At 45.5% G+C, this 12,274-nt stretch overlaps 1 protein-coding gene across 1 annotated transcript in view; it reads left to right on the forward strand.

Moving 5' to 3' along the window:
• Positions 1-2,888: 2,888 nt before the first annotated feature.
• The window catches only part of GLI3 (GLI family zinc finger 3), a 311,788-nt gene continuing 302,402 nt past the window's right edge, over positions 2,889-12,274 (forward strand). The window contains exon 1 of the mRNA XM_040260131.1: positions 2,889-3,049. The gene's annotated coding sequence lies outside the window, so the exon portion shown is untranslated. The remainder of the gene's footprint in view (positions 3,050-12,274) is intronic.

Below are 12,274 nucleotides of genomic sequence, written 5' to 3' on the forward strand. Positions count from 1 at the left end.
GACAATGGACGTTGTTTAGTCTCTAAGTTGTATCCGGTCTTCTGAGACCCCATGGACTATAGCCTGCCAGGCTCCTTTGTCCATGGGATTTCCCTGAAGTGGGTTGCATTTCCCTCTCCAGAGACAATGGATATCTGATGCTGTAAGCCACCCAGTTTGTGGTCCTTCGTTATGGCAGCCCTAGGAGACTCATACTAATATCTTCGAGTCCCCTACTTCATCCAATTTGTTGCCAAAAGACAAGCAAACAAACCAATAAGAACTGTCTTATAAGCTTAAGTATTTTGCAGACACAAAATGTTAAAATGTCCTAGGACTTTTTGCATTTGAAAAGAGAAGTGAGGGAAAGAAGTCTATAAGTGAACCTACAATGCTGGAGTTTTAGACATGGAGGAAGGGTGATCTCAGAACCTTGTAAATCTTTAAGTGCCTGTTTATCATTACAAGGAGGTTACATTATTGAGTTTCAGGGTGACTTTAAGGTTGTTAGAGATGTCTCAGGGGCCCTTAAAAAAAGGGAGTGAGTGACAAGAGAATGGCTAAGGGGCTGGACTTTGAGACCCCACCCAACAGCAACTAGAGATGGCTTTCCTTTATATGCAGGGATTCCCCACAAGATTTCCTTTGGATAAAGAATTTTTCTGTTAATATAGACTGAAAGTCTTTGCATTATGGCATTATTTAAGTCTTTGCATTATGGCATCACATGAGGGTAACCATTGTTTTATATTTTCTCTACTATTTCTGCAAAATGTTCCCACTCACATCTACGTTTATCACTAAAGCAGAAAACTTCATTTCTGCCAAGCACCTAAGGTGAGGACACAGGGACACACAGGAGACATCACCTTATTTCTCCTCTTGTTTTTAACTATTCTGATGGGCATAAGGAGAACGATGAGCTGCTTTTCCTTTGTTCTTGTCTTTTTAAAGCTGAGAATCAAAATCTTCATGATCCAAAATGTGCTAGACTTTTAAGTAACAGTCAAAATATCTAGTTTATTCCAGTTGTTGATTTATTTGGCTGTCGTTCTCCTTTTTACTTATTTTTTTTTTGCCATTGGGTGAACAGAGGAGGCTATCAGGGATGTATTATTTGCATTCATGAGACTGAGGCAGAAGCAGTACTTGAATACAAAAAAATATTGTGATTGATGCTGAAGTATACGTGGGAAAGAGCATAATGTAATTCTTAGGCATTTGTATCCATTTCCACTTTCACATGCATTATCTCTTTGGAAGCCCTTACAAATCCTGGGAGGTATGCGGACTGGCCTGGTTTTCCTATCACCAGTCCACAGATGAGCCCAGAGCCTGTGGATGCTCAGAGAATCCTCCCGGGCCTGAGGCCAGTTAGTGAGGGGAAGCTGGGACCACCACCCTTGAATCCTAAGGCTACTGCTCTGTATGATGAGTCAGTGATTTTTTTTTTCCAGTCACAGTGAAGTACAGAGAGAAACTAAAATAAGTGGCTCATAAGGACCTTCAGTCCTTTATCTCCACTGCTTCTACCATAAAAGCTTAAGTCAGGGTCTGCGTTTGTGATATCTTTGAGATAAGCAACAAGTCCCAGGAAACAAATAGTGAATACCACCATCAATTCCCTTAAAAAATTCTCCAGCTAAGTATTTGAATCTCAAAATGCTCTTCAGATCGTAATAGCTAATCATTCATCCACCTACGCTCTTCCTTCAGTCAAGAGGCTCTAGGAGTCAACACTAGTGCTCCCTGAGCTCCGAGGCGCTGCGGGCGGCCACCCGAAGGTGGGAGGAATCTCAGATGACCCCAGGAAGAATGGATTCGGGAATGCCACCAGAGTTTTCTTTTCCTTTCGTTGTTCCTCCCTTGGGAACTCCTTGTTTGGGTTACAGGTCCAGGCTGGATATACTGAAAGCGAACAGATGGATGCAGGCTGGCTGGTTGAGAATGGAGGGAAAATAATTTTTTTTTTTTCTGGTACGGGCCGCTGAAAATCAATCAGGGACAGAGACACTCTGGTAGCTCAGGGAAAACCACGTTGGAGTCCAGGCTTCAAGCCTGGGGTCTTTGTTTCTGTGTCCCTTCTAAAGTAACCCAGGGGAATAGCAGGCTGCGTAGTGCGGAGCTCCCACTTCCCAGATTTGGCTCCGAGGGCAGATGAGTCGGTGAGGAGGAAAAACCTGAACTTTCAAAAGCATCCTCAGGCGAGAAGGGGAGTTTCAGGGTTGGCCTGGGGAAATGTACAAGGAGAGGGATAGTCAAGGAGGGAAAGGGGGTGGCTGTGATCAGAGAGGCCTTAAAAGAAGGAAAAAGGGAGCCCAAACTGGGAGCCGGGAGAAAGCGGAGCGGAGAGGCGGGGCGGAAGGCGACGGGAGCTGGGACAAGCTGCCCGGGCGCGCAGGGCGCTGGGGTGGGGGGCGGCGGGGCGAGCGCGGGCGGGGAGGGCGGCGGTGACATCACGCCAGGGCCCCCTTCCCTTAGCCGGGTGGGTGGGGCCTCGGCGCGCTGAGCGGGCGCGGGGTCAAGGAGGGGGAAGAGGAGGAGCAGGCTTGAATGTGTCTGTGAGAGGATCGGGGAGGGGCGGAGGGGGAGGAGGAGGCGGAGGGCGGGGAGGGAGCGCGCGCGTGGCTCGGGGCGCCCGGGCTCCCCCCGCAGCCCCCGACCCCGGCCCGGGCCGCCTCCGCGCCGCCGCCCGCGTCGCCGCTGGGACCCGCTGCGGGAGCAGGGACCCGGCGGGTGGGGAAGCGCGGGCCCTGGCGCGGCCAGGAAGGAGCGAGAAAGCAAAAGTAAGGCGAGCCGCACTCCTCCCAAGTTTTCCCAACTTCGCCCCCTGCGGTGGCAGGCGTCCTGCTGCTCGGCGCGTCCCCACCGCGCCGCCGGAGAGTGGCAGAAAGAAAAGGGACGGGGCGGGGGTGGGGGCGGAGGAAGAGGGAGCGCGAGCCGAGAGTCCGGCAACATCTGTTAAAACTTGGGGGAGGAGGAGCGCGGGGAGGAGGAGGAAGAGGAGGAGAGGAGGGAAGGAGGGAGCGCGAGGGAGGGAAGAGCAGAGCCGAGGACAACTTTTCCACCCGTGAGTAGCGCAGGCTGCGCGGGTAGGGACTGGGGGAGCCTCCAAGCCAGCGCGGGTTTCCAGGCCGGGATGGGACCTTCTTCCAGAAAGTCGGTTGCATGCGAGGAGGGGAGCGCAGTGGGGGCTTTCTTTCTTTCTTTTTCCCCTCCCTCTCGCGGGTGAACCAAATCAGAACTGTCACTCAGGGCCTGTGAGTCAGAAGGGATCGGATTACACGATCCCTGAAACCGATGCCGGAGTCGCACGAGCGGGCGGGAGCGGGCAGGGGCAACGCCACCGCCACCGCCGCCGGCGCGCTTGCACACTCGCCCTCGCGCCCCCTCGCCGCCCCGACCCTCCCTCCCCGCGCGCCTAGCGGCCGTCTGCGCCGCACCATGCCCGTCGCCGGGGACCCCTGCGCCCTTCCCGGCCTCTTGCCTTAGCCCGAGCCGCCCGCGGCCGCGCGGAACCCAGAGCCGCCCGCCCGCGCCCGGGACGCGGGTCTATGGGAAGTTCGGGGACTTGACAGCCGCCGCCGCCGCAGGTATGTCCCGGCCGAAGTTCTTTGTTTCCCGGGGCCCCGCTCCGGGGAGCCAGCTCCTGCGGCCGCGCCCGCGCCTTTGGGTCGAGAGGGGAGTCCCCGACGAGGGGCGCGGGAGAAACTGAAAATGGCTGTCAAAAGGCGCCCAGATTTCGGGAGCTGCCGGTAAGGCATCGGAACCAGTCTTCCCTTCGCCCCCTCCTGCGTGATGCTCCCCTTCCCAGCGTCTGACCTGGCGGCCATCCGGAGACGGGCTGGAGAATTTCACCTCCCAGAGTTGGGAGGTCGGGGGACGAAGTTTGGAGCAGTCGCGGCGACTGCACCCCTCGCCCCGACTCGCTTTCCCGAGGGCTGAAAGGAACTCCGCTAGCCCCCGGGGGTCGGGCGCGGAAGGCGGCGGGCGGTGAGGTGGGTGCGCGCGAGGAGTGCCGCGGCGGGGGCTTCCTCCAGCCTGGGCTTCCCATCGGGGGTGGGGTGTGAGCCGGGAGAAAGAGGCGCGCCTCCGTCCTAAGAGAGGAAAAGTGAAAGTTGTACCATCTGTGGATGATTTGGGATTCTTTCATTTCTTTTCCTTTCCAGAGACAGTATTTAAAAAAAAAAGAAGGAAAGTAAGGGAAAAGACGAAATAAAAGCATTAGAAGCTGCGGGGAGTGAGTGATGCGGGGGTGGTGGTGGTGGTGGTGGTGGTAGTAGTATAGGTGGGTAACAGTGGCGCCTGCAATGATCATTTAAGAGGTTGCATTTTCAGCGAGCAGAGTTGGGTATGAATCACTCTGCAGGGGACAGTTACTTTCTGGAGTTGCAGAGGGCACATGGGCGGGAGGAGGTGGAGAAGGAGTAAATATTTACCCCAAACTTAGGGAGTTTGTGAAGTGACTTATAAGCAGATTGCCAGATGCCGAAGCACCACCGCACAGCCAGGCCTTTTATCCTCCCCTGAACTTTGTGCTGGAGTCAGCGATGGCACCTCCTTCAGGAGATGCTGTCCGGAGAGCGGCTGGACCCACGCTTCCCTGGCTGACCTAGCGTAAACAGACTGTGCGGGAGGCATCCTCCGGGCGACTCCTCCCGCCCGCCCTGGGGTCTCATCTCCGTAGTGTGCAGTCCCGGATAGATTCTGGCCTTGGGTACAGCGCTCGTGGCCCTCTGCCAGTTTATATGTACATATATTTATGTAAAACATTTTCTCCCAGCTCTCTGCCAGCTGTTCCACATTTTCCAGCTGCCATTTCAGTTTGAAATGATGGACCGTCCGCATCTCCAAGTAAAAAAGCCCCGTTAGTCGGAGGTATGAAGGGTCGGTCGCTGTGCAGAGACCTGGCCAGTGGCATTAGCCAGACTGGTTCTAGAAAACACCTTTCTTCGCTCCTTTACCTTTCTCCTTTTCCTCCCCAGAGCCCTTTGCTGGAAATGCGCAGTAATTAAGCTTTTCCCTCCCAATATGATTTTGGACAGAATTGGGAGATTTCTGAGATCCCTGAAATATGTGTCTGGTGGAAATAAATTAACTTTTAAAAGAGTTCCAGCTTGAGTGCCTTGGGCATAGCTGGTGGAGCCTCTGCCATGGCCATTTCTATTTAAGGCAGGAACTATTCACGGTCCCCATGTTACACTTTTTGTGTTGTTTGGTGTCTTAGCATATTATAGACAGAAATCTTCAAGAATTGGCCTAAAGTATTAATTTTGGCCTAAAGTATTAATTTTGAGTATTTATGTAATTGCTCTGTAATTTGAATAGGTGCCTTATTGATTGATTCCTGTAATTATTTCATTTAGGTTTTAAATTAAAAATTAATAATAGTCTGACAGTTTCTTAATTACATGTGTCAAGATTATTTTGAAGGAGGAAAATGCTATGTTTCAAAGTAGTGAAATAACCTCAAAATCACTCTATCTTTCTAAAGCAGAACAGTATTTCATTTGAGGGGCTATACTGAAGTAGCGGTGATTGGCCTTAACAATGTAAACTGTGTGAAGTATCTAAAGAATTTGTTTATGTTAGGAAATATTGGTCTTAACCTGGTACACAAACACTTCGGCCAGTTGGCCTGTAGTCAGACCTAAAACAAACATGAGCTAACATTTAAATTAGTTGTAATAGCATACTTATAGAGAGAAGAGGTTTATTTTACACTAAAAGCTATTTAATCAGAAACTGCCTGCCTAAGGGGAGAGCCTTTCAGGGTATATAATTCTTAAAGTCAGCCTAGGAAAGCTTTGGTTTCAGATGCCTGAATGAGTCCAATGTGAGAGGTGTCCAGTGAAATTTCACACACACAGAAGCACTTTAAAAGGTATAGACTATATTGTTATGAATAGGCTAGGAGGTTCAACTCAGATACTTAAGAATTCTTGGTACCGTTAACATGTTTGGATTCCTTGATTGGACCCTGACATAAATACACTTTTCCAGTATGTCGAATTTGCAAAGTACTACAGACAGAAATGAGAAAATTCAGTACTGATAAAAAATGACTCTGGTGAGTTATTTCATTACTTATTTAATGAAAGTCATTAATTTATCAGTTTGATGCCCTAGCCTAAAAGTTGAACTTTCCTTTGTTTCTTGGCCAGTTTTCTTAATTACCTGCATGCAGTAAGGGTTTCAGACTTCCTCTGTGCTTCGCCATTTAGGGGTCATTCCATCTATGCGAGCTGTCCTGTTTATCCTTGCCCCCTTTTTAGGAGGATAAGGTTTGGGAGTTTATGAAAGGAAACAATTTAATAATCATTGTTCCATGCACTCGCTTATATGGAGACAGTAGTGTACTAAGAAAAACCAGTCTTGAAGGAAAAGTGAATCAGTGAGTCATGAAATCCTCAAGAAAACCTTAGTAATGGAATGTTAATGCTTTTAGACTATAGTAGATTATCTTAAAAGTCAGCCTTTTCTTCTTTATGCAATTGTTGTAAATCCCCAGCTAAAAAATTCTTTGAAGGAGGTTTTAGTTTTGCTGGCATCCGTATTCTATAGTCAGTCTGATCTGTTTTGGAAGAGTCAAGAAATTTTCTGCCAACTTATATCATGAGAGTCAATTAAAATGCTGACATGACTGTAGAAGAAATTGTTTGTATGTGTGTATTTCATTTGGTAAGTATAAGATTCTACTCTAATAATGGCTTCAGGTTGTCTTTTCATGAAAGGCTACTAGAAGATGCTGCCCTTCACTTCCTGTTGTCATTTTTCCAGATGAAAATTGATTTGTTCTAGTTTCAAAGCAAATAAAGGGAGACAGAGTAAACAACAACAGGGCAGGGGAGCACCACAAACTTTTTTCAAGTACTTTCAGTGTATTTTTCATCTCTACTTTTATTTGATGGGCCTGTGAAATAGAGCTGTAGACTGGCGAAGACTTTAAATGAAATTTCACACTTTGATGATTTTTTTTTTTTAACTTTGATATATTGACAGCAAAAGGAGCTGCAAAGCTTTTTTTATAACTTGAGCAGTAATGCCAAGCAGCAGTCAAATGTCTCTGTGCATTTGTGTTTAACTGCAGAAGAAAAACATGTCCATGGGCAGTAGAGGTTCTTATCAACCCCCTAATCCCAGATCCCAGCAAACCTTGAGGGCATGCCTCAGATCTTGCTGAAATCACTGTAGACTCTCACAGTTTGCAGATTAAATATGCTATGTGTTCCTGGCTCCAACAACAGTTTTATGAGCTCACTAAGCTTCCTGTTTTAAGATCCTTTTCTTAAGTTTTTAGAAGCTGTTAAAGGCAATGCTGCCTGGAGTAAGTGGTACTTGTTAATTTAGAGACACTAGGTATTTCATGCTCTCTTTCGAAATTGCCAAAATTATGATTTTTCCATCGAACGGCTAGTTTTACAGGGAAAGAAAGGGAGGGGAGCCGTTGGAAAGAAATTGAATGTTAACTGTGTTGGCAAGTGTATTCGACTGCAAACTTTATGTGGTGTCTCAATTGTTTCAAGGCACTTTTCCTTTGCCTCACCCCTTAAAATTAGACTTTTTCTACTTGTAATTCTAATGCACTATATTTTAGTGCCACATTTAGCTACTCATGACCACTTTCAGGTTGTTGTTTTTTTTTTAATGTGAAAGTGTTTTTTGTTCCATGTGTGTATATTTCAATCCGACAAAACGTCCCAGAAAATCTATGGCTCTCTAAAGAAACTGAATGAACAGGCCATTACCTAGTTAATAAGGTGGCATTGGGACATTCCAGCCCCCCTCCTGAAAGGCAATATTGTGTGGCGCTCCACACATGCATCTGCAGCATTTAGGGTTGTGTCCTCATGTTAGGGTGCTTTTGCATTTTGCATACAAGTCATAATTAAAAAAGAAAATACTTACATCATCGTCCAACGACCTGTCACATAATTCCCAGGAGAACTCGAGCCAATTTTGTGCTTAAAGGTTATTCAATGAATGAAATTGTGAAAGCCCATTTGTCAAAGTGCTGCATGGTTTCTGTTAGTTTTCAAGCCCCAAATTCATTGTCTGCCCTTCCCCGCCATCAGTCATCAGTGTATTAGCGCTGCCTTCAGGCCATGGTGCCCAGCACTTCTTCACACCATTATAGCTTTGAAAGTGTACTCTGTCGACTTGTAGAATTACTGCTCTGATTTCCGCTTGGCTGGGTCTGAGGTAAGTCCCCTCCCTACCTTCTAGCTGACTGTAATCCTTGCTTTCTTTTAAAGCTTCTTTCCAGAGATTTAGGGGAAAACTTTCTTAAGGGCCCTGTTGGCATCACACTGTGGTTTTGTTGTGGCATGCAGTGTACATATAAATTGTACCTGCAGTAAATTGGATTGATTGCTGGCCTCAAACAGCTAGTGGGCTTTACTTTTTTTTTTGGAAGGGAGGTGAGGTGATGTGTGTGTGTGTGAGACACAGGAGTATGTTTTAAACATCTGATTGTATATATTTGGGTAATTTTTATGCTGTAGAATGAAATTAAATAATAAGAGCTAAGTGTCATTTTATTTAAATCTGTCTCTGGAAGTACCTTCAGAAGCCAGTGTGACATCCTATTGGTTAATTTTCTTGTGGAAATTTGCAGCTTTAGCTCCCTGGACTTTTAGGGGAGATGGCGTAAAACACCTAAAAATACTCCAGAGTTGTATGTTACATGGGTTTTTACAAAAAGAGACTGAAAACTCACAATTCAGATGAAAACTAACTCTCAAATTGCCGTAATGAAGGAATGAGGCAGTGAAACCATATTCTTGATTTCATCTTGTGATATTTTGCAAAAGAATAATTCAGTCTCAGGAGACTTTTTTTTGGATCAAGCCTAAATGAACTAAGATGTATGGAACCCTGAATGGAGCATGGACCAGGCCATGCCACTTCAGGACAACATCTGCTGTTTGAAATGTGAGGTTCCAATGAAATTCCACACCAGGGCGTTTCATTGGGAGGGTGCATCGTTTGGTATAGTTTTCATTGGCAGTTCTGTATATGATTGGTGGGCAGGAGGTGAAAAATAAGACAGCTGAAGAATTCTGTAAAGTTTATAGGCTGAGTCGATCAGGAATAATTCAGAAATTATTACTGAGTAAACTGTGATTTTAAAATCCTTAAATATTGAAAACTGTGCTTTTTACATTGCAATTAAGATTCAAGAATCTGTACTTTAAAAATCAGAAGGCTAAAGTACAGTGAACAGTACCAGACCGAAAAAATAAGTACCTTTAAGGTATCTCCAGCTGATTTTAACACTTAGCAGGTATTAGTCCCATATTTGTGATGGTTTAAAGGTAAATTCTTATTCATAGAACATGTACTCTATCCCCTTAAGCTTGATTGTCAAGGCACACCTAATTCTAGGAACCAAAAGTTATAGAAATTCTCTTAGGGTGATTTTTAAATTTAGCATTTTTTTTCCTTCTGAAAATGTTTGAAGACTTTTAATTCCTGTAAACTTTAGAGAAGTGAGACAAGGGGCATCTTTGATCAATCGTGCTGTTTTTTTGTGACATATGTAGGTTTAAGGGAAATAACAGTTTTCATGAGCTTAGCTGATCTATAGACTGATAACTGACTTATAGATCTCCTTTTCTGTCTGAAGCTTGTCTGTCTCCAGCAAACCCACAGAAAATGAGGGTGTCAGCTCTTTCCTTAATGGCACCTGCTATGCAGGGCACTTCCTGCAAACCTAAAGTACACTGGCCTGATGTTTCAAAGTTTTTGCAAAACTCAGAAACAGTAACTAACAAGTATTAAATAGAGACGTTTATCCTTCAGATGTTTCTCATAAAGTCCTCCTGAAAAAGTTGGATTAGCTGATGGTCTTTCCTTTTAAGTACACATAGCAGAAAAGGAACACTGGCATACAAAACGTCATTTGTGATTTTAATGCTAGTAGCACTGATGACTTCATGTCAAATAAGATTTTCAATAGTTGAAGTTAAATATATGGCTTTTTAAAAAGCTGAGATGTAGTTAATCTACTAAAACCAAACTCACTTAATCCATAGATAGGCAATTATTTTCCCTTAGAGTAATTCCATTCCCTTTTCAAGTAATTCTATTTGGGTAGGCCTATCATGGATACTGCTTCTCTGAGATTAGGAGCTTCAGAAACTGGGAAAGAAAGATCTGAAAAAAATAGGTAGCAGATTTGGGGACCCCTCTAGGTTACCAAAGACCATTTTTGGTGACTTGAACAGAGAGGAGCTTTCTTATTTGCAGTTAAGGCTTTCGGTGTTTCTAATTATGGGGGAATATGATCACATGTAAACGTAAAATAATTGCACATTTAAAAATATAGTTAAAAATTCATGAAGATTTCATTAAGAACTTATGAAGTTGAGCTTACAGGAAAGAAAGGCATTACAGACAGGGAAGGGAGAGGAAGCCATAGGGATCTTGGAAAATCTTGATGTGTTACAGAGGTTATGCATATCTAATTGATTTTAAGTTCAGAAAGATATCTTGAGTGCCAGGAAGCATCAACCATATTACAAACCTGTAAGAGATTTTCTATAATGCATGATTATATGAAACCCACTGACATGTTTCAAATTCCCTAAATTTTGCTCCGGAATTGCTTTAAAGTTAAAATCAGTATTAGTTTGTGCTTTTTGATTTTTTAAAAATAAGTTTTCCTAGAGCAGCCATTTTATTTAGGAACTGAATTTGAATGCTGCAGGAAGGTATAACTATTTAATAGAAAAATTTACCTAAATGGTTGTTCCAGGACTAGCATCTTGAAGAAGCTGCTAATCTGCCAGTAAGTAATACAGGTGGAAGAAATGTCACTTTTCTGTGATGTGATGGGAGCTCCTTAGAAATCTTTACACAGGCTCCTTCTGGATTTTTGAAACAGCATATTAGGAAGATCATTCAGCTTATAAACATATGGACAGGTATAAGTAAAGATACTTTCTCTGGAGGAAAGCTTTATTCCTCTTCAGCAAGAGCTCCCTGAGTTGCAGGGAATAATTTCTCACTGAAGGCCTAATCCGCCATGCTGTTCAAAAGCACCCTGTCTCCTAGAATGCCTTCTTCCTGCCTTGGCAGTAACTGATCAGAAACTGATCAGGTTGCCACTAATCAGGCTTTTAACTTGTTTTAAATCTTTAAATGCATCAAGAAAGAAAAAAAAAATCCCAAATTCAGGACACTGAAAAACCAGCTGAATTAGGGAAACTGATGAAGTAGTCTGCTGTTCACAAAAGATGCATTATTAGTTTAGAATTACTGTCTCATTTCATCTTCGATTAGAAGGTTATTTTATACAGTTCAAACATAATTTCAAATGTTGATTTTAGCACTGGTGGTTCTTTTTTTTTTTTTTTTTTTAACATTTTAAGGACTTAACTCATTCACAGAATCCTGCTTGTGTGTGCATCCCAGGGTTCACTGCAGAGATCTGCAAGGGGAAAGGCAGAATGGTGATTTTTCATGCTCTCCATTTATTATATAAATCTTCGTGGTTGAAGTTCGGAACTCCACTGAGGACTGTCACACAGAAAGCCCATGAGATAGGTCTGCCCCTTCACCACTCACACACCTAATCGGTTTAGGGCAGCTGATGAAGGAACACATTTGGAACCGGGTTAAGAGCCTCTGAAGCAAGTTAGAAGTTTGGTTATGTGAAGCGCCAGCCCGTGCGATTTCTTGAAGATGTCAAGTGTCCCCCGGTCCTTTAATGTAGAGCGACACACAGGGTATTGCATTGCCAAGTGCCCAGAAAGTTGCATCTCCCCGAATTCAGCCTGTGAAACAGCCACGTGAAACAGCCACGTGAACGCGCTCAGGGCCGCTGCCGACCACTGTCTGCTGGGGATACTGCCGGACCAGTTCTGCAGTTTTCCAGTGCTCGCGAATCCTCCCCGGGAGCGGGTGACCCGGGTGATGCAGAGTGAGGAGGGCCGCTCCTTTGGTTGCGGAGGCCCTGCGGGGTTCTGATCGTCCCGACCCCTGTCTGCCCTTTCGCTGGGGCGACGCTTCTGGAAGGCGGATAAGAGTGGAGCCGGCATATTCCAAGGAGCTAGTGCTGCGAGGCCGGGCCTTACCGCGCTGGGGAGGGAACTTACGGCGAGGCGGGCGCCCCGAGGCCGCGGCGGCAAGAACTGACACCGCGAATGGGGAGGCGGCCGGGGCTCGAGGACACGGACCCTGAAACCGTGCAGGGAACAGAAGGGAAGCCGGTGTGGAAGCGCAAGATGCAAGTTCTCCCAGGCGGCACAGACCACAACCCACTGCTTACTAAAAAAAAAAAAAAAAAAAA

The sequence above is a fragment of the Oryx dammah genome, unplaced genomic scaffold (genome assembly GCF_014754425.2).
Source record: "Oryx dammah isolate SB20612 unplaced genomic scaffold, SCBI_Odam_1.1 HiC_scaffold_18, whole genome shotgun sequence".
Taxonomy (NCBI): Eukaryota; Metazoa; Chordata; class Mammalia; order Artiodactyla; family Bovidae; genus Oryx; species Oryx dammah.